The sequence below is a fragment of the Antechinus flavipes genome, chromosome 4, assembly GCF_016432865.1.
Source record: "Antechinus flavipes isolate AdamAnt ecotype Samford, QLD, Australia chromosome 4, AdamAnt_v2, whole genome shotgun sequence".
Lineage (NCBI taxonomy): Eukaryota > Metazoa > Chordata > Mammalia > Dasyuromorphia > Dasyuridae > Antechinus > Antechinus flavipes.
The window spans coordinates 115,361,736-115,369,094 of record NC_067401.1 but is presented as its reverse complement, the minus strand read 5'-3'; positions in this window follow the sequence as shown (position 1 = coordinate 115,369,094).

The window sequence follows — 7,359 nt, the reverse complement described above, 5'->3', positions numbered from 1 at the left end:
TTTCAGACACTTTAAATTACTCAGCAAAGTTTTATTTTAAGTTACTATTTTGGGTTGGGGGCAGGCAAGAAGAATGCAGGAAAGATTCCTAATAAGAATGGTATTAGTATTTAATACAGAAATTTGGTTTTACTCATTGCAAAGGTGTCTTAATTTTTTTTAAATTACGGATTGATTGTATAGGCATATCAGCAAAACAATGTGGAACTGCTTCTAGTCATGCAGTCTGATGTCAAAAGCCAGCTTTTTATAAAACCCACTAGTAGTCTGTGTGCTTAAGATTATAGTCTATTCAAGTTGTTCAGCTCTACCCTAATAGATAATTGTAATTATTTAAATTACCCCCAAAAGATTGCATACAGGATAGAGTCATTTATTGCATTCATAACATAAGAGGTGACTAATGTAAACTGTTTTTAGCATGGTGTTCCCATGTTTCAATATGAAGTTTTAAAATAAGCCCCATATTGGGAACAAAAAGGGGGAATGGTTAGAAGGAGGGTTACACACAGAGAGAGCCTCAGAGAATTTAATCAAGCAATTTCCCCAAAATAAATTATTTTGTGATAAAATACTGATCCATCTAAAATTTTAGCCCAGAGGGTGACATTTCCAGTGATAGCACCAAATACCATTTCCATTCAGAATACTGTCAGTATTTCTTGGAGTTTTTGCCTTTTCTCTCAAAGGATATAAAACTCAGACTTTAACATCACTTTGATATAAGTTTACGTGAGCTCATTTACATCATGATTTAATATAAACTTTCCCATTTTTAGAAAAAGAAAAGTTGAAAGCATGAGGGACTTGTCAGTTTATTTTAGTAATTTCTGGTGTTAATGAGGAACAATTCCCTGGTAAGTGTAAGGTTTCACCTTTAATGGAGAGAGCACTGTATGATTGAAAGAGATGAATGTGATCATAATTTAAAAGAGTGACAGCCTCATTAAAATGAATAAAACTGTTATGCTTACTTAGTGCTTGGAAAACATTTCACTTTTGTAAACCTCCCTAACAATTGTGTTATATTCAGAAACTTTAGGATTTTGGGGGAAGTTCCTCTTCATGAGTAGATCTAGTTCTTACCTTTCCCTTAATCTTATTTATTCCTTCTCTTCCCCAGTTCTCCATCTGACAGTTAGCACTGCTAAAGTTGAGTGTGTTAATAATAAACACTCATTTAACATTAGTTCAATTCTAGACAGCCCTCCATTAAGATTAAGGGTTCATGTAAGTTTTTTTAGGCTGTTGGCTATTCCCCCGAGCTGGCTGTATTTAAGACCATTTTTACCACCTATCACCAACAAATCTCTGCCGCTGCTTTGTAGGACACTCACTACCATTTGTTATCTCGATACCTGTTGTTTAAATTTATTGCACACAAGATGGGTTTTCATTTGTGGGGGTAAAGGAAAAGATAAGTTTTTGCTGGGCCTAACTTGTTAGGAGAGTGCTTTTGATATCCTAAAAAATGATTCCCCCAACTGCTGAATTGTGCTGCTTCTATAGTACCAGGAAATATATATTCTATTTCCTGTTATCCCATGTGCTGGCAAAGTACTGGGCAGAAAACACAGGCCTAAGACATGAATCCAAGCTGCTGACATTAACTTTATTTGAAACAAGAATTCAGTGAGTAACAAAGGATATGAACTACTCCCTGGTTGCAAATTCCTATGTTTTGTTGCCTGTGTTGCTTACAAACTGCTATTTGTGGCAAAAAATACTTATTATCAGGAAAAATGCTTATTTGAAAGTCCAGATTGCCTTTTGGGGTTTATTTTCTTGTCACAGAAATGAACAAACATTTTAACTTTTGGCTTTGGAAAATTTTTGCCAAGAAACAAAAATGGTTGGAAAAACCCTGAAATCTAGATTAGTCACTACATTGAAGAGCATTAAGTATGCTTTTGTCCCCAAATCTCAGGAAAGTTTTAGGCAATGAAACCAATTTTTCCCTATTGGTGATTTTGAAGGAGTGTGCTTTAGGATTTTGATTTTAACAATACTGTACTTTAATTGCAATCTTAGGTATCTATAGCATGAGTGGCCTTAGTGAGTTTGTTGAAGTGCACATTTTTTTCAAAGGTAAATTTTAAGATGAAATAAAGTGTGTGTGTGTGTGTGTGTGTGTGTGTGTGTGTATACATATGTATATACATATGTATACACACACACACACACACACACACACACATATATATATATATATACACTATATATATAGATATCTAGAAAACTTGGTTTGTGGTGCACAAGTTAAGTGTTGGTTCACTAAATAACTGTTGCAGGTACCATTTGTGTAACATTTTTCATTTATGTACATTCCTCTTAAGGAAGCTATGTTGCCATGGTAACTAAAACTTTACAGTTTAGTTCTACTTTCATGGTGTGAATGAATGCTACATTTATTAACTATTACCAGGTTCAGTACTATTTTTATACTTTATGCTACAGGGGATTTTAATTTAATGGGATTCTTTTTTTAAAAAAAATAGTAATTGCTTGACTATTAAAAGCAACTTACTTAAAATCTTTATGTGAGAATCCCCACTAATAGTGCCACAGTAATTTAGACATACCTAGGTCATTACTAGATTTTGAAGACAATTCTTTGTTGTGTCAAGAATAACCTTTCATATCATACTTCGCACAGACTTGTAGTGCCCAACATTATTTGTAACCATCAAACCATATTGAGTATGTTTGTAACCAGCATTGTGATATTCTGTAATTGTATTGCTAAAAATGATTGACCTAATAAATAGAGTGTTCCTGCATTCATAGTATCTGTTTCCAATTTAGTTGTGATTGGTTTGGGTTGGGGGCCTGAACTTCTACTGTTCCAAAGCTGTGTGCTATAGTGGAAAGAGATCTAGGCTGTCTCAGTAAACCGGAGAATACTGCCGGCCTGGAGGTCAGGGTTCAAATCCTGCCGCTGACACACAGTGTGCCTTTGGCCAAGTCACTTCACTTCTCAGTTTCCTAGTCGACTGTAAAGGCAGAGGTAGTTTCTTTAACTGGAAAGTCCATTTAAGTCTAGTGCCTATCTCTTCTTATTGTTCACATTTTAATTAACTTTAAACTGTCTTTAATTGGTGAGCAAAAGGTAAAGACTGCTCATTGAGGGAAAGAAAAGGAAAGGAATAAGCATTTATATAATGCCAATTATGTGCCAGGCACTAGGCTAAATGTTTTACAGTGAATTTATCTTCTTTGGTTCTCACAGCAACCTGCAAGGTAGGTGCTGTTATTACCTGTTGGGGAAATTGAAGCAGAGGTTAAGTGACTTAGCCAGGATCACACAGCTTGTGTCTGAGGTTGGCTTTGAACTTGGGACTTCTCCATGCCCAGTGCTCTATAACACTGAATATATACATGGCAGCAGCATAAAATGAAGTTCTAAGGGCAAGGTGACTCTGCGGATTGAGCAATGGTCCTGGAGTCAAGAAGACCCAGCACCAGTTGTGTGATCCTGAGCAAATCACTTAACCCTGATTGGCTCAAAAAAGAGAGATGAAGTGCATGTACATACACCTTTGACTTGAGAATAGGAAAGTAGGAAAAACACAGGTTTAGGGTTTGGTAAACTGAATACCATATCAAAAACAGAGTTTAATTATTCAGTGTAAAATAGCTTCAGATTTTTGCACAGACCTTCATCTTCTACATGACTATATGTCCCTTCTCTTTTTCCCAGTTCTGCTTGCAGGAGAGAGAACACACTGAAGGGAAACTTTTAGTGCCATAGCAATCATAGTACATACTTGTTTTTAAGAGCTTTGGCCTTGGTTTTTCTCTGACTTGGAAGTTTTACCAGAAAGCAGGGGAAGAGGGCGATAAAAGATGGTGATAGGTGCTATACAACCAGTGATCAATTACATAGAGCTTTCCAGTATTAGCCCTGGCTTTGCATGAATGAGATTCACAAGTCTATTAGGAAAGAGATAGATTGGGTTGTCCTTTTGAAAGTCAGAAACAGCTTTTCAAGTGATTTGCTGTTTAATGATTCTGCTATTGAAATATGAAGATCATAGTACAGGCAAGAGGAGACTCAAAGGTTCCTTTAAAAAAAGGAAAAATCCCTCTTTACTGTTAATGGATCCTCCCTTTAGTTTTCCTAACTCAAGCACTTTGTCACTAACACTCTGTAGCAAAACCATAAACTAAATGAAAAGGTGTCAATTCGTTTTTTTTTTTTTTTTTTTTTTTTTTTTTCATGGAGAATAACTTATTCTTGAGTCTCTTTTTTGTTGGTATCCAGGTACTCAAGCTTCTAACTCCACTCTTCCTTAAAAATGTCAGGGCTATGGGTTTTGCCTAGGTGTAGAATTAGTTAAGCTGGAAGCATGAGGTTTTTTGTGGTTGGAATATAGGACAAGAAGAATGGCATGAAATTTTGGTGATGTGTGGAAGGTGGTCTTCACAGAGTTTTGCCCCATCTGTTATGGATTAGGTATCTGGCATCCCCTCTGTGTATCATGAATTCTTGAAGTGAAGCTGACCTTGAAAATGTTTATTTGAAACTTGTAGAAAGGGAATGATATAGTGGATAAAGCTTTGGATTTGTGACTTAGAAAGATCTGAATTCAATTCCTGTTTTAAAAACACTAACCTGGGCAAGTCAGTTTCATCTGTAAAATAGAGATGTTAGCACCTATCTCACATGCTTCTGGGGATCTAATGAAGTAACTTAGGTAGAGTTTTTTGCAAGTAAACACTTGCTGTTAGTATTTTCAAAGTTCACTGGCTCATTACAGTGCATTCCAAAATCCTACATGCTTGCAGTTTTCATGCTTAGGTTTTTCTGTTTTCTATTTAGAGGCACAAAACCTGAGCAAAATTAATAAACCAAGAAAGGGTTTTTAATGTCTGTGAAAGTTTGTTCCATAGCTTGGAATTCCATAGAGGTGTTTGTTCCTGTCAGTTCCTCCAGAAGATCTCCCTACACAAGTTTACATTCTATTTTCAGTCTTCAGCATGTTTTAAAACCCTGTTATGTGTCATAAAACTTTAAGGCAATGTTTTCCAATGAGGACAGTCCTATTGTCTTTAAGCTCTCAACTCATTCTAAGATTTGATAATAATTTGAAGAGAGCAAACTTACCTATTATGTTTTGCTTTATGCTTTTCAAAACCTTAAAGGTTCTAGATGGCAGGTTTCATAAAGTCTCAAGTAAAAGGAATTTTCTTATTACTGTGACAAATAAATTGGAGATACCCAGATTGGAATGGGATATACAGTACCCTGATACAAGTTTTATTTGTACCAAAAATTAGTTGACCGAAGGTTGGATAAGGATTGACACTCAATTAGAATCCTAAGCAAAATCCTATACCATTCCTGTGATCCTTAAGATATCCTTGATTATTTTAGAGGCCCAACCTAAAAAGATTTTATTGAGCCTAATAGTCTACCAGCTGGCTGTGGTAGATTTATGACATATCCAATTTTGTAATAAATTTAGCTTTCCTTGAGGGAAATTTAGCCTGAAAGTCTAATATAAATAACTAAAGTTAGTTAACTAGAGCAAAAGGGCAACACAAATGAAATTCACTCAAACCAAAATGTGAACTCACGTCTCTAGGTTACCTTCTTTCAAGAGAGAAACAACAGGTGAAATCTATATTGGTTGACACTTGTGTCCCAAAGAAAATAACAAGAACTTTTTCCTTTTTCTTTCCCTTCTTATAAATGGGGAAAAAAAACAAACAGCTTGATTAAGTAATCTGGACTTATGAAAAAAAAAAATACCCAACTATGGTAACTGTTCTCTGTATATGGGGTAGGTAGTAGACAGTATTTTGTTATAAAATTAAGGTTAATGTCTCTTGTCAATTCATTGTTGAGTACTGTGCCTTAGACATAATTAGTAAATGTTTGTGAAATTATGAGTATCCATAGCCTTTGAACCAGACACTCCATTATTTGGCTTATATACCACTACCCTGCCTCCTCCCCTCCAAGGAAGCCATTAGTAAGAAAAAAATCTCCATAGTTCCAGAAATTTTTAGCAGTACTTTTTTTGAGATAGGTAAGAATTGGAAACAAAGTAGATGCCCATTAATTGAGAAGTAGTTAAACAAGCTGTATATAAACGTAATGGACATGGTGGATAACAAATATGTATGATACAAAGAAGTCTGGAAAGATATCCATGAATTGATGCGGAGTAAAGTAAGCAGAGCCAAGAAACACTACATATAGTAACTACAGTGTAAATGGAAAGAACAGTGACATCAAAATAGCAAAAGTAAATTAACAAAATTATTAAGATGAAGTGGGACTCAAAGAGATAAGATTAGACATCCCTAATCTACTCCTTTGTGGAGTTGGGAAGTCCTCAAGTATTATAAATTGCATGTGTTTTTGGACTTCTTCAGTATATTGATCAGTTGTGCTGACTTTTTTTTTTTCCTCTATAAAATACTATTGGTTTTATGGGATGACCTTTTGGGAAGTGGAACAGGAGCTGTATATGGGATACTGCTATGATTCAAGAAACAAAATGTCAATAAAAACTTTTTAGAAATTAAATGAGAATGTTGCTCATCCTCCTCCAGTCGTCAGAGTTAGAAGTTATAGGGCATTTATGTCTGTAGTCAGCTTGGTAGAGACATGATTTGATGAGGTCTAAGACGACTTATCAGTAGAATGTAAGCTCTCTGTGGGCATGGACATTTTAAAAATTTGTTTTGTCTACAGCCACTAGCATTATGCTTAGTAAATACTTATTGAATTTAATTGAAGGCAAGTCTTGCCTTATGTCTTTTGCCCCCCTATCCTTTCCTCTTCTAAATTTTAAGTATTCCTTTGTATCAAATTATTTCCTGTAAAAAATAAGATGTGTTATTAGTCATTTTCACTTTTAGTGTAACTGAGCTTATTGGATTCTTTCTAAGTAAGATCAGGTAAATTATGAGAGCACATAGTTTAAGCTGGTGAGAACAGAAGCTTGAAAATGTGGGAGTACAAGACTGTTAGATTCCATGCTACCTCTGGGTGGTGCCATTGCATTGCATGAAGGGTTCTCTCACAGCATCACATTATGAAAAAGGGCCTGAGCTTAGTTCAAACTCTAATCTTTTGGGGAAAGTTTTCCCTGAAAGGTGAGGGCGAACTGTCCCTCTTCAATTAAGAATACCAGCTGTGCTGACAGCCTTTTGTCTTCATTTGTCAGTATCCCACAATCATCATCATTATTACAGGAAATCGAAAGCCATCCTTAATGACTGCATCAACATCATCTAAACCAGACTGGAAAATACTGATTTAAGAGGTGGTGAGAAGAAGTGGACAGAAGATTCGCAGCAAGTACTGAAAAGACCTGAAACTTTAGTACTAGTAGCTTGGAAAGA